Below are 19,686 nucleotides of genomic sequence, written 5' to 3' on the forward strand. Positions count from 1 at the left end.
TCTAAATGCACCCCGCCCAGCAGGTCAAGGCATCCTTGTTCTCACCCCTGCTCACCCTCACTCCTGGTGCCCCTGCCTTGCACCTCATGCTTTAGACACACTCAGTTTCCCACTGGTCCCAAGATACACGGAGCTTTCTCTAATGGTGACTGTACACTTGCTGCTTTCTTTGTCTGGAGAGTCCTCACCTTCCTTACTCCCTTTTGTCAAACTCTTACAATCCCGTGTCCGACTCCTGTGATCCCATGAACTGTAGCCCGCCAGGCTCCTCTGTCCATGGGATTCTCCAGGCAAGAACACTGCAGTAGGTTGCCATATCCTTCTCCAGGGGAGTCTTCCCGACCCAGGAATGAACCCAGGTTTCCCGCATTGCAGGCAGATGCTTTACCAACTGAGCTATGCAGGAAGCCCCTTGTCACACTGAAAGCTACCATCTCCTCTCTTTTCCTGACGGGTCTTGGTGATGATTCCCATTGCTCCCTCCTCTGGTTCACGGTATGGAGCTAACAGGTTTCTCTGTTTCATGCTTGTCTTTATCGCATTATATTCCCCCGCCCCCCAATTCTCATACTTGATTTTTTATTCTAAATCTGGTGCTTTTTATTTTTTTAATTAATTTTTAATTGGAGAATGACTGCTTTACAGTGTTATGCTGGTGTCTGCCATACGACAATGGGAATCAGCCATAAGCATCCTTATATCCCCTCCCTCCCATCCCTGTAGGTTAAGTGCTGGGACATATATACAATGGAGTATTACTCAGCCACAAAAAGGAACAAATTTGACTCAGTTCTAGTGAGGTGGAGGATCTGATAGCTTGTTATATACAGAGTGAAGTAAGTCAGAAAGAGAAAAACAAATACTGTATATTAACGCATATATGGAGTCTACGGTACGGATGAGCCATAAACTGTACCGATGGGCCTATCTGCTGGACAGGAGTAGAGCCACATACCTAGGGAACAGACCTGTGGGCGCAGCGGTGGAAGGAGCGGGTGGGGTGGACTGAGGCAGCAGCACTGGAATGCGAGCATCGGCACAGACAGAGCAGACCGACAGCCGGTAGGAAGCTGATTGTAACACAGGAGCGCGGCTGGGTGGTGTGTGGCTTTCATTCCTGGGCCTGTCTATTAGACTGAGAGCGGCTGGAGGCAGGGGCTTGCACACTCTTGCAGCTCACACCATCAGACGTGTAGCATACGCTCCATAAACCAGACTGACCACTTAGAAATCTTTCTGAAACTAATAAATGACTTAACTGCTCTGCGACACACTGTAGAAACCACTGTTCCTTTCCCCCACCTCTTTTATAGCTTAAAAAAAAAAATAAAGCCAACGGAGGGAGGAGTCACCACACCAAGGTAAAGCAAAGCAGAGCCTGACTCAGGATGCTGGGGTCACCGTCCTGCTTTCCAGCTCTTGAGATGATAGGATAGTAGGTCCGCCTTGACCCAATGGGGTACATTACAGAAAACTCACAGATTTGCAGGTTAAAACTGAAGCCTAAAGAGTTTAAAATACACTTCTCCTCTCACCGTGCCGATTGTGTACAATGATAACATACGTAATGTCCATAAAATACAAGCCCAGATATGCATTTCCGGGCTGTGTGGAATAAGCGCTCCAGCTCCAGTAAACACCGTTTTTAAAGCACACACTCAATGATAGATTTAAATTAGAATAGAAAGACGGAGAACATCATGTGAAATACTTCATTACCTTTTGCATTTCTATGAAGCCTAGGGTAGAGGCAAGCATTAAAATAACAAGACAGCAAAGTGGCTGGTGAAAAGGTCTTTAGCGCTTCTCATCTGACATTTATAAAGGGGCTTATTAATGCAAAAACCCGGAGGCTTGCATCCTGGGCACAGAGAAACGGAATCTGAGGCGTAGACAGACTCTAGAGGAGTCGGCCCCACGGGAGGTGTTCGTTAGGAGAGGCTGACAGGAGGCTGCGGCTTCTCCTCCTGTGGGGTCCCTTCGTCCGCCCCTCCCATCACCCTTTTCCCACAGCCAAGCTGAGAAAGGTCGTTTCAGGCCTTATCCCAAACTCTGGCTTCCCCAAACTCCGGCTTCCCCAAACTCCACAGGCTCCGCGCCCCTGCTTCACAGGCTGCCGGGCTGGGCCACCCTCCCCGCGGCTAATGACGCTGACACCACACGACTCTATCGCGGCTCCAGGGCCCGGGGCGTCGACCTGGGCCTCTGGCGTTGACTGAATAAGAAATGCCTGCACAGAAGCCAGCCCGTTCTCCTTTCCAAAGCCGACAGAAGTGAGGCTCGACTATGGGAGAGAACTCTACCCAGACTCAGACGCAGAATGTGAGGGGCTGCCTCCCAGCGGTGCTCCCCCTGGTCTCCTAGCCCAGAATCCTGCTCCCTGTTTACTCGGCTCTGTCTCACTGTGACAGATGAAATGTGGGCTCCGTGGTGCGCCCTGGAAGCCTCCTGCTCCCTGTTTATTCGGCTCTGTCTCACTGTGACACATGAAATGTGGGCTCCGTGGTGCGCCCTGGAAGCCTCCTGCTCCCTGTTTATTCGGCTCTGTCTCACTGTAACACATGAAATGTGGGCTCCGTGGTGCGCCCTGGAAGCCGCGTCTCATCCTGCTCCTCACGCGCTCGCATCCTCAGGCAGCTGGGGACTGGACCAGAGCTGTCAAAAGTCCTTTCACTCTTGAAAAGCGCTTCCTAACTCTCCCTGAGAACTCCTGTCCTTTGTTTATTCTGGACGACTGCTAAAACTGCGCTCTCTCGCCCCAATCCACCCTAGCCTCACCCTCTCGGAGCATTTGAACCTTCATCGTGGTTCAAGAGGGCCCCGGAGAATCCCCTAGAGGGCCACAAGTCCTTCTTATCCCCACCCACATCAACCCAGACTAGGCCTCCCCTCACTGGGTGGGTGGGAAAGAGAACTAGGTAGAGGGAGTCTCTGCTCTTCAAACTCTCTATTCACAACATAGAAGAACTTCCCAAAGATAGTTAAAATTCCAGTTCAAACTTCAAGGAGCCACGTCAAGAATACGACAATTCACGTGGAAGAGTTTTTATTGCCTTGATACCACACTGGTACTTGTTCTTCAGGCCTGTGCCTTTGAAAGTTCTCCTGAGTCTTTGCACCTCAGTAAAGCAAACGCCACCACAACTAAAACCGTCCTGAACTCCCCTGATCGGTCCTCCTGACCAGATGTGCAGAGCCAGAGTCCCAGAGCTTAATGGCAACCTGGAGGCCATCTCGCAAAAAGTCCTCCACAGCTCTTCCCTCCATTTTACAAAAGGGGAGCATGAGGCAAAAAGGAAGAGACTTGTTTAAGTTGGGAGGAGAGGTAACATTTATTAGCATTTCAGGCCCCTGACTACTAAACGGCTGCTTTTTTCACCATTTCACCATTTCCTGATATTCAAGCTACTAAAGATGGCCCTGAAATGCTCTCTTATCAAGGCAGAATCTGACACCCAGCACAGGATTCTGTGCTCAGGGGTCATTAACAAATAAGGGAGACGCCAAACAGCACAAGTTTCCTGGATGAGAAAGGCCTGAGGCAGTGGTTTGGGTTTTTGTTTTCTTTTCTTTTCCTGACCAATAACGGATTCTGTCAAGATCCTGGAGGATTTTCTACTTCTAACATCAGAGCAGCGACATCTTTAAGAGTGGTGCTGTAACAGCAGTGTCCAAACTGAGAACCTGGAAACTCCGGGGATACCTGAGGGGCAAAGCAGCTTGAGAGACCTCAGATTCCTAGGACTTTGTCAGCAGTCAACTCCTGAGGGCCTTCAGAGATGACAGGATGACTGCAACATAAAATACCTGTTTTTCAACAAACATGGTGAAACCTGATCAAGTGAATTCTTGTTTTCTTTTTTCCACCTCAAACAGTCACTCTGTAAGAAAGCATACTTTATCCTGACATACAGCCATTTCACAAAATATTTTCAAACTTCTCTTTGGAAACTGCCATCAAAGCCTGCTCAGTATTCTCTTCAGGCTTTTCGGTTTTAATAGTTGCTTTTTCCTTAAGGTGGATTTAGATAATAGAAATTATCACCAAAAGTCACACCCTTAGTTAACTAAAAGGAACAAGGCAAATAAAACTATATTTTTCTAAAACTATGTATTCTTTTAAATTGTATATTGATAAAGACAACAATTTTCTGGGATATTTTGAAGGTGTTTCCAAAGACATCATTTCAAAAATAACTGAAGGAATGTCAGTGTCATTTGAAGAAGAATATAATCTCTCTCAGTGATTAAAGCAGAGTTAACATTCACATAAACTTCAAAAAGCTTCAGTATTGTGTTTCAAAGATCAGGCAAAAGTGTGACACATTCCCCCAATAAAATACATGCTGTCACATAAACGGACATTTGAAAAGATGTTTAATAGCTTAGAAAATGCTTTTGTTACAACATTAAATGAAAAAGCAGGGTATAAAACTATACATCACAGAGTTTCACAACCACATAAAAATATTCATAGACAAGGATAGGAGTAATAGATACCAAGAAGTCAAAAGTGATGATCTTTGGGTGGTGGACGAGCAAGTGATTATATTTCTACTGTTCAGTATTGTCTAAAAATTTTTAATGAATGGGTCTAACTGTACAGGTATTACCTGTACAGTAATAGACATGCTTTCCTTTCTTAAAAAAAAACTCAATTATAAACATTTTCTCATAACCAATAAAAGAATTGCTTCTACTTGGCCTCAGATTATGATCACTTTCATGCATGATGCTTCACCTGTAACATGAAGTAACTGGGTAGTTGCCATCACTCTGAAGGCTTTAGAAAAGACCAAATGCAGCAGCCATAGATGCTAAGATTAAACACCTAGAAGAGTTTCAGACTAATAAAACAGCATGATTTGGTTCTATGAAAGAAGTATTTTATTTACTTGAACACCTTGTACCATAAGAAGACTAAATTCTTTAACTACTTCCCTGGTGGTTCAGATGGTAAAGAATGTGCTTGCGATGCTGGAGACCTGGGCTCGATCCCTGTGTCAGGAAGATCCCTTGGAGAAGGGAATGGCAACCTTCTCCAATATTCTATCCTGGAGAATTCCAGGGACAGAGCAGCCTGGCAGGCCACAGTCCATGGGGTCGCAAAGAGTCAGACATGACTGAGCATGCGCACATGCATTCATTAGACCAATGGGACCACGTTTATTAAGAAATTTAAACATACAGCAGCAGAGCTAGACTTTTCCTAAAGACACGAGAGTCTTTAACCCAACTGGCGTACTACATAGCTCGTTCCTTTGGTAGGCATTTTCCAAGTGCCATGAAGCACCCAATAACCAGGACCCAAAAGCTCTATGAGAAACTGTACTTTACATATTTATGGTACAGTCCTTTCCTTGTTCCCAAAACATGATGATTTGTTACCTCCAGTTTTTCACATAACTCTATACTCATGATACAGCTATTATTAGGGTCCGTCACAAAGAATTAGAAATAGTTTTAGGTCTAATTGCAACACCCTAAGGTCAGGAGCCATGTCTTAATTGTCTTAATAGTCAATAAACTTGCAAATTAAATTCCCATTGTGTGGATTAGGACACTGAGGTTTGGGGATGTCATGTGATTTGTCCATGGGCACAAAGCCAAAAAGTGTTTTAGGATACCCAATTTCTTTTCTATTGTATATGCTTTCTATAATAATAGCTGAACTTTGATAACTACAGTATCTTTTACATATGGATAACAAAAAATTTAATTCAACACCCAAGAACCTAAATTCCTAGAAGAGATAAAATTTATAATGAAGAGAGTGATCCTTTATAAAAAATCTGTAATAACCATATAAACAATTAAGGATGATTAAATACATTTATAACTAGGCAATAACAGAGAAAAAGTGCTATAAAATGTAAATAATAATGAACCAAGCAAGTTGAGTTTATCTTCATTGGAATAGTTATACTCTGAGCTATGACATAATAGAGGTGCTCAAAACTCAAATCCTAAAAATATCAATATAGGTTGAGAGAGATAAATTACACTATGGGTGAAGTGTTAATAAAACTGTCTGAGACTCTCATCTAAGAATTATGTGTAGGGACACACAGGATTTGAGGCAGTATACTTTGTTATAAAGAGCAATAAACAGGGCTCCTTGGATTCAGTTAGCTCAAATGTTATATAATTCTTCTCTAATATACCTGAAACGAAGCCCTCTATGCAGTGATGCCCTAGCAGAAGTTCACAGTTGGATCTCGGGGGCTTGTGGGAGGCTGGGTTGGGGATGGATGCGCCTACGAGCGTGTGCATGTTAAGTCTCTTCAGTCGTGTCCAACTCTTTGCGACTCTATGGACTACGATCTGCCAGGCTCCTCTGAGATCCCGAGATTCTTCAGGCAAGAATACTAGAGTGGGTTGCCACGCCCTCATGCAGTGAACCTTCCTGACCCAAAGGTTCAACCCATGTCTTTTATGTCTCCTGCATTGGCAGGGAGGCTTTTTACCACTAGCACCACCTGGGAAGCCTGGATGCATGTATATATGCTTATTATAGATTTTATTGATACAAAAGATGTACTTCAAGTAATTTAGGAATTAAAATAACATGCATGATTTTTTATTGTAAATTCTACATAGTCAACTGATTCTCACAGAATGCATTTGCTAGTTTTTACCATAATTTTGTAGCCATAAACCACCTATGGCTGCAATTGAATGATTATAGTCCTGACTTGTTGATGTCACTGAACATCTAATTAGCAAAAGATGTACAGTAGTGCACCATTGTATAATATTTCCACCAAACAAATAAAATAAATGCAAATAGCCACAAGAGCATATATTATAGCAAAATCCAGTAAAATGAGAATGTGGTGAATTCTGAATATGTTCTACTTTTGTTTCTAATATGACTTATTTGGTTTTTAACTTAATGTAATTTCAATTTAATAATGGCTCTCTTCAGGGGCCAGTTCCCAAGATGGTGGAGTAGAAAGACCCTGAGTTTACCTCCTCTCATTCACACACTCGAACATCTCTATTTACAGAACAATTATCAGTGAAAAAGACTTGAACCTAACAGAAAAGATCTCCCACTCCTAAGACACAAAGAAGGAATCATAACAAGATAAGTAGAAGGCGCACAGCTGTGTTATAGTGAAGACCCACACACCCAGGTAGGTGATCCAAAATTGGAAGAATAATTATAATTGCAGCAGTTCTCCCTAAGGAGTGAGGGGTTTGAGCATCACATCAGGCTCCCGAGCTCAGGATCCTAAACTGGGAAGATGAGCCCCAGAACATTTAGTTTTGAAGGCCGGCATGACTTATTTGGTGAAGGGTTGTGGAGGGTTGTAGGACATAGAGACTTCATTCTTAAAGGGTGCACACAAAATCTTACAAGTTCCAGGACTCGGAGCAGAAACAACAGATTGAAAGGAGGTAACCACACTTACGTGCTGATCTTAGGGAGTCTCCTGGAGAGGGAAGAGGCAAGGGCAGTATGCTCTAGGGCCACAGACCCTGAAGGTGACCCGTTTGGGGAGCTTGTTCTGCCATATGGTCACTGCTGCTGGCAATAACCATTCTGGAATTCTCCTTTCGCTTCTCAGCCTTAGGACCCAGCCCTTCTCTGACCTAACAGCCTATAGGCACCAGTCCTAGGATTCCTCAGGCCAAGCGGCAAGGGGTGGGAACACAGCCCACCAGCAGACAGGCCGCCTTAAGGCTTCCTGAGCCCACAATCACCCCTGTACATGTCTGCCAACCAGAGGCCCCAGGGCCCAGCACCGTACACGGGTACACAGGGAATAGACCTGGGGTTCCAGGATCCAGCTCTGTCTCCCAGTGGCCAGGCACCAGCTTCAGAACGCACTGGGCCTCAGCCCCACAACTGAGCCTGCTCGAGCCTTTGGACCAGTCTCACCCACCTACAAGTGGACACCAACCACAGAAAAGCCACAGTCCCACATCTGCCACGGCAGGACCCCACCCACCCATCAGCAGGCCAACACAAGCTTCAAAATCCCCCAGACATCACAGCCAGTTGTGTCAGGAAGCAATCGAATCTACCAGTGGTTGGACACCAGCTCTGGAGCCCTAGGTCTGGCAGCCAGATCCCAAGGCCTGGCTCTGCCTTCTAGTGGGCCAGCACTAGCCCCAGAATCTGGCTTCACCCACCAGTGGAGGCAACAGTCCCCGGATCTCCTGGATCCTGACTCCACTAACCAGCAAGTCAGCTCCAGCCCGGGGGCCTCCCAGGGGTCCACAGTCAGCTGTTCCATGACCCAGCCCTGCCAGTCAACAGCTGGCAGCCTCCATACAAGGTGGGGCCTGGCAACCAACCAGACCAGGGGCCATCTATGTCTATCAAACCTCTCAAGGTAATCAGCCCACCACAACAAAAAGATGCACAAACCTACACAGACGCACTCCTAGGGTATATACCTCTGGTGACTATAAGACAGCTGCCGCCAGGACACACAGGACGTCTCGGCCACTTATCCAAGGTCAGGGGACATAACAACCTACCAGATACATGAAAATAGAAACAGCAAGCTAGACAAAATGAGGCACCAGAGGAATATGTTCATAACAGAGAAACAAGAAAAAAGTCCAATAGAAGAACTAAGCGAAACAGAGATGCAATCTACCCAGTAAAGAGTTAAAGGTAATGATCATAAAAATGCTGAAAAAAAGAAAAGAAAAGGAAAAAAACTAGGCAGGTAAAGGACAAACACAGGGGGAGTTTAACAAAGTGTTAGAAAATAGGACCAAACAGAGCTGAAGAATACAATACTCATAATTTAAAAAATACATTAGGAGGAATCAACAGTAGATTAGAAGACACAGAGGAACAGGGAACAACAAAAGATGAAACGAACAAAAACAAAAGAACTACAAAAGCAACCCCAAAACAAGGAAACAATGGCAGCAAGCACATATGCACCAGCTATTACTTTAAGTAACAGAAGTATTAGAACTAAATGTTCTAACCGAAAGACATAGACTGGTTGACTGCATACAAAAACAGTACTCATATATATGCTGCCTACAAGAGATTCATTTCAGATTTAAAGAAGCACAAAAACTGAAAGTGAGCTGATGGAAAAAGATGCTCTATGCAAATGGAAATCCACAAAAACAAATCAGGATGGGGACGCTTATACTAGACAAAATAGACTTTACAACAGAGTACTGCAAGAAACAAAAAAGTACATTACATGATGATCAAGCGCCAGTCCAGGAAGATATCACAGCAGTCAGTATGTATGCACACGGCATAGACCAGCTAAACACATAAAGCAGAGAGTAACAAACACAAAGGGAGAAGCTGACAGTAGTACAACAACAGTAGAAAACTTTAGCACTCCACCTACATCAACAGACAGATCATCCAGACAGAAAATCAGTAAGGAAATACTGATCTTACATGACATGTTACATCAGATGGACTCAATACATATAGAACATTCCATCCAAAAGCAGCAGAATACATATTCTTTTCACATGAAAATGAAAGGTTCAGGATAGATCATGCGCTAGGCCATAAAACAAGCCTCTGTAAATTAAAGAAAATTTTAAACACATATTTTCTGACTATAATGCTGTGAGACCAGAAATCAACTACAAGAAAAAAACTGCAAAAATCACAAGCACAAGGAGGCTAAACCATATGCTACTAAACAGTCAGTGGACCACTAAATAAATCAAAGAAATTAAAAAATACCTGGATGGAAATTCTCTGCTGGTCCAGTGGTTAAGACTCAGCACTTCCACTGTGGTGGCCTGGGTTTAATCCCTAGTCAGGGAATTAAGATACTTTAAGCTGTGAGGTATGATCAAAAGAAAAAAACCTGGAGACAAATGAAAATGAAAACATGATTCAAAAATCTATTCTTCTTGCTGTTCAGTCATTAAGTTGTGTCCAACTCTTGCATTCCCATGGACAGTAGCCTGCCAGCTTCCTCTGTCCATGGGATTTCCCAGGCAATAATACTGGAGTGGGTTGCCATTTCCTTCTCAGGGGATCTTCTCAACCCAGGGATCAAACCCACATCTCCTGCTTGGCAGGGATATTTTTTACCGCTGAAATGCCCGGGATCTTCCTGACCCAAGGATCGAACTCATATTTCCTGCATTGGAAGATGGATTCTTTACCACTGAGCTACCAGGGAAACCCTCAGATCTATAGGATACAGAAAAAGCAGTTCTAAGAGAGAGCAATTCTAAGTTTATAGTGATACACGTTTGCTTCAGGAAACAAGGAAAATATCAAATAAATATCATACACTTTCATCTAAAGGAACTAGAAAAAGAGCAAACAAAACCCAGAGTTAGTAGAAGGAATGAAATCATAAAGATCAAAACAAAAATAAATAAAGCAGAGACAAAACAAAAGTAGAAAAAAATCAATGAAACTAAAAGGTGTTTCTTTGAAAAAACAAAATTGACAAATGTTTAGCCAGACTCATCCAGGGAAAAAGAGAGAGGACTCAAGTCAGTGAAAATAGATATGAAAGAAAACTTACCATGAACACTAGAGAAACACAAAGAATCACAAAAGATTACTATGAAGAATTATATGCTTGATGATAAAATCAATAATGTAGAAGAAATGGAAAATTGCTAGAAATGCAAAACCTGTCAAGACTAAATGGGGAAGAAATAGAAAATATGAAAAGACCAATTATCAGTTAGGAGTTTGAATCAGTAGAAAAACAAGTAAAACAAAACCTTCCAACAAGCAAAAGTTCAGGATCAGATGGCTTCATAGGCAAATTCTACCAAACATTTAGAAGAGTTACCACCTAGTCTTCTCAAGCTATTTCAAAAACTTGCAGAGGAAGGAATGCTTCTAAACTCATTCTACAAGGTCAGTATCACCTTGATTCTAAATCTAGACAAAGATCACAAAAAGGAAATTACAGGCCAACATCATTGGCAAGCATGCATACAAAAATCTTCAACAAAATATTAGCAAACCCAGTTCAATAATACATTAAAAGGAGCATACACAGTGATCAAATGGGATTTATTTCAGGGATGCAAGAATGGTCCAATATTCACAAAACAATCAGTGTGATACATCATCATTCAGCAAAGGAAACCACTGACAAAACAAGACAACATACTGAATGATGGGAGAAAATATTTGCAAATAAGACTGCTAAGGAAGGCAGCAACAGAGACGGACCCAGAGATCATCATACTAGTCAGAAAGAGACAGATACCATGTGATAGAGCTTTTGCATGGAATCTAAAATACGAGACAAATGAACATATCCACAAAGCAGACACAGACTCACAGACATGAAGAAGGGACTTGTGGGCTCCAGGAGGAAAGGGGGTGGGAGAGGGATTGTTGGGGATGGGATTGGCATATGCACGCGACTACGGAGGAAGCATAAGCCACAAGGGCCGGCTGCATGGCACAGGGGAGCCACATCAGATATTCTTTGATGAGCCATAATGGAAGCAAATGGAAGGAATATGACATATATGTGTATATATCTGAGTTATACTGCTGTACAAAAGAAATTAACACAACACTGGAAATCAATTATACTTCAATAAAAGTTAAAAAAAAAAAAGACTGCTAAGGGTTTAATATCCAACACACATAAACAGCTCATACAACTCAACATTAAGAAAAGAAACAACTCAGTTTTAAAAATGGGCAGAAGATCTGAACAAACATTTTCTGAAAGAGAAACAGGAAGATGAAAAGACACTCAGCGTTGCTCATCATCAGAGAAACGCAAATCAAAACCTCGGTGGGATATCACGTCACACCCGTCACAACAGATATCTTCAAAAAGCATGCAAATAACAAATCTTGGTGAGATTGGGGCGGCAAGAGAATCAACCATGGGAGTGTAAATCGGCACAGACACTGTGGAAAACAGTATGGGGGTTCCTTACAAAACTACAAATCGAGCTGCCCTATGACCCAGCAATCCCAGTCATAGGCATATATTTGAAGAAAATACAAACACTAATTCAAAAACATACACACTCACAATGTCCATAGCAGCATTATTCACAGCTGCCAAGACATGGAGGCAACGTAAATGTCCATCAACAGATAAATGGAAACAAGATATGGTACACACACACACAGAGGAATACTCTTCAGCCAAAAGAAAAAGAATGAAATTTTGCCATTTGCAACAACATGGATGGACCTCCAGGGTATTATGCTTAGTGAAATATGTGAGACAGAGAAAGATAAACACCGTGTGATGTCACTTGTATGTAGAATCTAAAAAATAACTATATAAAAACAGACTCAGATATAGTGAACAAATTAATGGCTACCAGTGCATAGAGGGAAGGGCACTAGAGGGGTACAGGTTTAAGAGATAAAAACTACTGTGTATAAAATAAATAATCTACAAAGATATTTTGTATAACATGAGGAATGCAGCCAATATTATAACTACAAATGAACTATAATCTATAAAATTTTGAATCACTATTTGAAAATCTGAAACTAATATAATATTTAAATAAACTGCACCTCAATAAGAAAAGGAAAAGATTATAATGGCTGTAACAGTGCCTTGCAAAATTCCCGTGAATTTAACAACAGGTCCTTATGAGGTAGTATGCAGCGGCTCCAACACACCACCATCCTACCTCACCCTTATTACTCTCTTGTTCTGCTTGTTCCTGCTTTATGTTTCTAAATGGCATTCATCATCAGACAGCATTAGACATCTGTTTCTCGCTTACCTCTCCCAACAGAACATAAGCTCAATGAGGGCGGGAATCTTCCGTGTCTCAGTCATCACTGCCATGGTATCTGGCACGTGGCAGCCAGGTGAGAGGGGCCCAGGCTCAGTCTGAGGAGCCACGGATAGCTCAGGTCCAGTAATTCACGCCATCACCACCGTATGCTCAGTGAGCAGAGCATGGTATGGAGATTAAAGTGAAGCAGTTCTTTGGGAAGTGCTTTTATTATCAATACCTATGGGGGAAGGGGGGCTTCCCTGGTGGCTCAGATGGTAAAGAATCTGCCTGCAATGCAGGAGACCCGGGTTCAATCCCAGGGTCAGGAAGATTCCCCTGGAGAAGGGAATGGCAACCCACTCCAGTATCCTTGCCTGGAGAATTCTATGGGCACAGGAGCCTGGTGGGCTACAGTCCACGGGGTCCAGAGTCAGACACGATTAAGTGGCTCACACTTTCACACTTTCACAGTAGGGGGAGGGAAGGAAGTCTAGCTATGATACAGTCTAACCAAGTCTTCAGCTTATCCCAGAGAAGCTCTGGAGCTGAGACGGACCATCAGAGTTGCCCTGGGTGGGGCAAAATGCAAGTCTTTATACCCTCACAGTTATTAGGTATGGGCTGCCCTCAAAAGGGGGGCGACCTTGGAGAAGGGGGTTCTCTTATTGTTAAGCGTTGATAGCTAAGGAGCCTCTGTTGGCAGCATTTCAGCAGCTGGGGAGCACGTCCTGTGCAGGGTTAGGGTTAAGACAAGGAGCCAGGGCCAGCAGGAAACTGGAGTGCAGTGAGGAACTGGAGAGGGAGCCAGTCATGGGAGTCACAGGGAGGGAGCACAGCTGGTGGGGTGGTGAGAGAGGCGGCAACTCCTGAAGCATCCACCTTTCCAGGGCTTGTTCCAGGGTCACTGCTTCCTGTGATAGGCAGCAACAGCAGAAGCAGGGCGGGAAGACACTGCCTGCCGCTCTCACCTACCTGGTATACCTGTAAACCTCCTAGAACTCCCAGCCAGTTCAGCCATACCTACGATTCCCATTCAAAAATATCTATTACGTGTCAGGCTGGGCGCTGCGCTCTACGAATGCAAAGGTGCATGAAATCAACATGGTCCCTGCCCGGAGGGAGCTCACAGCTGCTGCAGAGGTTCTCAGTCACGCCTGCGCAGTGATATCCCCGCAGTGTTACCTTCTAACATGCCCGTGCCTGGGCCTCGTGGCCAGAGATTCTGATAGAACTGGCATCAAATGCGGCCCTAGGAGCAGTATTTTCATCTTCTTTTTTTTCTTTTTTCATTTATTTTTATTAGTTGGAGGCTAATTACTTTACAGTATTGTAGTGGGTTTTGTCATACATTGACATGAATCAGCCATGGATTTACATGTGTTCCCCATCCTGATCCCCCCTCCCGCCTCCCCCCCATCCCGTCCCTCTGGGTCTTCCCAGTGCACCAGCCCCGAGCACTTGTCTCATGGATCCAGCCTGGCCTGGCGATCTGTCTCACACTTGATAATATACATGTTTCAGTGCTGTTCTCTCGGATCCTCCCACCCTCGCCTCGGAACAGTATTTTCTAGTTGACATTCATATGTAGTTAAGGTTGGGAACCCTTGCTGTAAGCCACTGAATGCAGAGAAAGGATACACCCAGTACTCTCAAATTTGAACTGGAAAAAAAAACAAAACAAAACAGAGACCCTGAACACAGAGAAATCAAAAGCAGAAAAAAAAATCTAAACAATGGCCTGATCCAAAATATGATCTGACCTAGTCCTGTGCACTCCAGTCTGAACCATCACTAGACTAAGCTGTTGACACCACGTCGCTAGAGTCGCTAGGGTGGACGCTGACTCTCTCTGGGACGGGCCGGGATTACACAGTGTATGGATCCCCTGTGCTACCTTGATGCTCAACTAGAAGTGCCTTTCACACGGCAACAGGCGTCAGGGCAACCCAGACAGGGTCTAAACTGCTCCTGTGAAAACTGGCAACATCGTGGGGTTTTTGGCTCCTGATATTGTTACCAGCAAGCCAGCCTTTCTTCCTGAATTCCCGACTCCAGTTCCCAGACACGGTATTTAGTTAGTGTCTCAATTATCATTTAAATGTTGGCACATCAAGTGCAATAAGGATCAGGCAGATGAATTTTGGTACAGCGGTTGTATCATCAGTGATTCCCACAGAGATAGCTTATTTGAGGGTTAAGAATTCGAGCAGAGGGCTTTACAAAGTTGTTAACTGGTGTAAATAACTTTTTCAGCTGCAGAAATCAGCACCGTAAACAAGTGACTAGCCCCTTTGATCTTATGAACTAGGATGTTTCTCATGCGTCACAGCAGCTGCTTGGGTCCTAGTTACCAAGAGCACAGAGGTAGCCTGCTTCCAAACAAGTTTTCGTATTGGCTACATTGTACACAATTAGTCAGAGGACTATCAGAACAACTTTAGTGCCTGGAACGTTTTTAAAATCATTCAAATAATAAAATTTGAACAGAAATGATTTGGAGTGGAAAAGTCAGCTTTATATCACTATCAGAAAATGAAAAAGAAATGGAGAATGCCCATAATCAGACTGGCTGCTAATATTATCTACTTTTGTATTTAAAGGGTAATAACCTTGCTTATAATCAAAAGAAATGTAGAGGAGCTAAGGGAAGGGAGGAGAAAGGAAAATTAAACGGCATACCTGTCCACAGCACTTCATGAGGACTAAAATGACTTGCAATACCACGTAGATCAAGTGAGTGAGCACGTGTTGAGAACTCTACCCACGTTGAGGGAGGTGCAGCTGGATTTTCATTCTGAGTTTTCCTGCCTACAGGCCTTAACAGGTTTTGGTTAGTTTTCAACTCAGGTTCAGTATGGAGAAGGGAATTTTTAATAATCCACTTCTAAATGAGAAAAATGGATTTCAGAAAGCAGAAGATTCCAGAACAAAGGCAGATTACCTGGGGATTCCTTAAAATGGAATCTCTGGGATTTGCACAGCTTCTGAGTAACCGTTATTAAGGGGGAGGTGGGAAGAAACCACATAAAGTGTTTCAATCTCCCATGAGTCATATCTCCACCATTAGGAGTCACTCTTCGGATTCCAAGACATAACATCATTCAGTATTTTAGAAATCTTTCCAGGATTCTTCTAGGACTTCACTACTCAGTTTGAGGTGGTTGTGGCGACTTTTTATTTCCTCAAAGGAATTTTCCTGGTCTCTAGCTGCCTTTTCTCAATGCCAGAGACTTTATATTTTTAAACCTTTATGTCATGTTACCTCTTTATTACTTCATCCATCAGAAGACAGAATTGGACAGGATCTTGAAACTGGAAGCTATGTCATGCATCACCAATTTTCTTATTTTATAATACCATCAATGCTCAAAGGGTTAGTTGAATCTTTCAAGGCCCAACACTCTTTGGGGAAGCAATGATTGAGAATTCCAGCTCTAGAGTAATACACACTGGTTTAGATTCTAGCACCAAAATCTATTGGTTGTGGGACCTTGAGCAAGTTAGTTAACTTTCCCGAGTCTTGACTTTCACATCTGAAACAGAAATAAGAACAGGACTCTCCTCTTGGAAATGTGAAAAGGATCCAATGAAGTAACCATGAAACGTGGTTAGCCCAATATCCAGGGCAGTGTGCTTGTTGTTGATGCTCGGTTGCTTCTGTCTCTCTGCAACCTCACGAGCTGCAGCACACCAGGCTCCTCTGCAGGGAACTCACTCCGTCACGTCTGGCTCTTTGTGAGCCCATGGACTGTAGCCTGCGGGCTTCTCCTTCCATGGAATTCTGCAAGCAAGAGTACTAGAAGGGATTGCCATTTCTTTCTCCAGGGGATCTTGCTGACCCAGGGATTGGACCTGGGTCTTCTGCATTACAGGAGGACGCTTCACCATCTGAGTCACCAGGGAAGGCTCCTCTGGCCTCCACTATTTCCTGGAGATTACTCACAGTGTGTACTTGACAAATGGTGACTCATAAGCATTGACAGAACCCAGACTAGAATCAAAGACCCTGACTTCCATCCCAAAGTCCATTACTTTCTATCACATTGGACAAGTTTTCAGTTGTTCGAGTTCTACCATCAAAGTTCTAGGCCTTCTTGCTCCAGAAAAAAGTTTATTTCCTTTCTTTTGCATTCTATTGTTATTTCCTTCACTCCTATGAAGAAATGTGTTAAGAACTTCCTTCAAGGGGGCTCTTCCAAAATGTCTCAGCAAAAGCAAAAGGAAGTGTGGGGTCCTTTCTTTGGAGGAGATAAAACCACTGTGCTATTTGCAGCTGCACTGCAGTAATGCCACATTGGTGTTACTCTCCCCTCTGACTTCTTGTTTATTTCTTCCCACCTACACAGTTTGGCACAGTTCACACCTCTGTCTCCAAGAGCACCTATTTCATAAATTAATGACGGTCTCTGAAAAGGCAAGAGACACCTAGGGTGCAGAAAGCTGCTCCAACATGAAGTGGAAAGGCCACTGTGTCTCCTTCTGAAAAATGACATTGCCATCCCAAGGGGTATTCTCGGCCCGTTCATTTAGAAACTGCACCATTTTCATAGTAAAGAAGGCAAAACAAAACACTCGGGCCACCACTAACCTCGATTACCTTGTCAGAAGGAATAGCTTCTGAAGTGTGCCAAGCATGAAAAGCAGTTAAGGTGGAACATTTTCAATTTTCGACCCTGGTTGGTACAAAATGAGTTTTCCTCTTCCGATGTGCGTCGCGGTGAGTGACTGCCACCGGCGGGCTGGGGGAGGCGGTGCGCCGGCCAACCGGCGGCTCAGCTGCCACGGAGCTTTCGGGGAAGCGCAGCGGTTCTGTCGCCGAGAAAGCATCCAGGGCACCGGCTCACACCGCTGTGGCCAACGCTCAGCTGTAGAGGTAACAGTGATCTGGGAGAACCGCGCTCCCAGCCTTGTCAGGGTGCAAGCAGAGAAACGTGACATGAAGCTCACACTGAGCCGGTGGGACCCTGGCATCTTGGAAGCTAGCTGACTCCCCGGTGATGAGCTTGAGGATTAGACTCTTGGAGGCTGGTTCACAACCAGAGAAACTTTACAAGCCACGTCAGGATCCGCGTGCCCTCCGCCTGCGCTCTCTCTCCGCTGCTCCCTTCTCTAGATGCTCACTGCGCTCACAGCCCTTCCTCGTCCACATTTCTCAGGGCTGCCTGGCCCCTTCGCTTCCATCACGGCAGACGTCTTCCACATTCGCATCTCAAGTATTTCAGCAGCCGCTTTGGCTGCCTTCTTTGCAACCAGGTGCTTTATGACCAAACCAGCTTGCATTATGCTACAGGGTTAGTCTCTTAGTCTTCATCGCATCTTGCCTGCTTGCACACACACGATGGTTCTGACGCTGTGCGTGCATTCACCCCCATCTGTCTTTGAATACACACAGCTCCACTTTCACTACACATTCATTCGCCACAGATTGAATTTGCCTCCAGCCTTCTTACCCCTGGGCTGCTTGTTGCTCCGTTTTCTGATGCAAGATCGCCTTTCCTCTTCCTGCATCACTTTACTTCTGAAGGATCCTTTGGTGGGAAAGTAACTCCAGTCACTTCAACATTCAGCATTCAACTTCAATATTCATCTTTCATTTCAGCTACTTCTCAGGAATTTTTTCTTCTCTAAAATATTTTCACTTAAAAATATTTCTTTATTTGGATGTGGTGGATCTTCACTGTGTCATGTGGGGTCTTTTTGTTTTGGCGCACAGACTCTGTTGTGGTGTGCAGGCTTAGTTGCCCCAAGGCATGTAATGTCTTAGTTCCCCGACCAGAGATAGAACCCACATCCCCAGGATTGCAAAGTGGACCCTTAACCACTCAATCACGGGAAGTCCCAGTTTTTCCCTTCCTTACCACTCCACGTCTCTCTTGGTAGCTCTATCCCTCTCCAGCAGGCACAGATTCTCCGGAAGTTTCCTTTCTCCCACACCTTTGTGCCTAAACCACAACCAGCCTCCTGGAGTTGTGCTCCTCACGGAGCATGAACCATAAGCCAGAGTACAATTCTGGAAAAAGCACGAGACAGAGACCCCAGAGACACTTCTCTTTTCACCAGTATTGTTGAGTACATGGAACACCTAAAAATTCTGGGCAAAATGTAAAAAGCTTTTATAAAAATGCATGGCTGCAATGGCTGGAAAGCAAGAGATGCCCTTAGAGGTCAGAATAAAAATGAAATTTCAAATCCATTTCTGGATTTGTCATCCATAATTTGTCATACAGAAATGAAACATTAGCATTTCCTTTTCCAATTCTGCTGGACTACAACTCAGCTTTGGTAGCCCATGAGGAGACCATCTGAGGTATAGGCATCATGGAAATGCAGATCAGGAGTCTCTGTATCCAACCAGGTCCCTGGAAGTTTCCGTGGGTCAACTAAGAAAAGAACTGCTTCACACAAAGAGCTGATGGGAGGTTCATCTGTTTTGGCCTTGGTTATGGGAAAAGGGGAAAAAGGAAAATGATTCCTTAGAAATCTGAACCACAACTCTTCCCTCACACAAATTTAGGGCTAAAATTCACAGTGACTGTAAGAGGCATGAAAACCACATGCTAAAAATTTACTTTAAAACAGGCGTTGGTATGGTCGATGGCCAAAACCAACCTGCCATCTGCTTTTGTACAGTCCATGAGCTAAAATGGTTTTTGCAGGTTTATAAGACTGAAAGAAAATCAAAATAAGAAAATATATCATGACATGGGAATAGTATTTGAAATCAATTTCAGTCTCCAATTGAACATTTCACCAGAGCAGTCATGCTCACTTCTTTACATGCAGTCCATAGGTCCTTTCACTCTGCAATGGCAGAACTGTTGACAAAGGCTGTATAACCACAAAGCTTAAAATATTTACTCTCTGGCCTTTCACAGCAAAAGTTTGCTGACCCCTGGTTTAAAGTTATCTCAGTGATCTCTTTAAACCTCAAGGAGTTCTACAGATAACATACTAAGGAATGAAAGTTCACAATTTTTTTTTAAAGGCAGT

Source organism: Muntiacus reevesi, chromosome 21 (genome assembly GCF_963930625.1).
Source record: "Muntiacus reevesi chromosome 21, mMunRee1.1, whole genome shotgun sequence".
Taxonomy (NCBI): domain Eukaryota; kingdom Metazoa; phylum Chordata; class Mammalia; order Artiodactyla; family Cervidae; genus Muntiacus; species Muntiacus reevesi.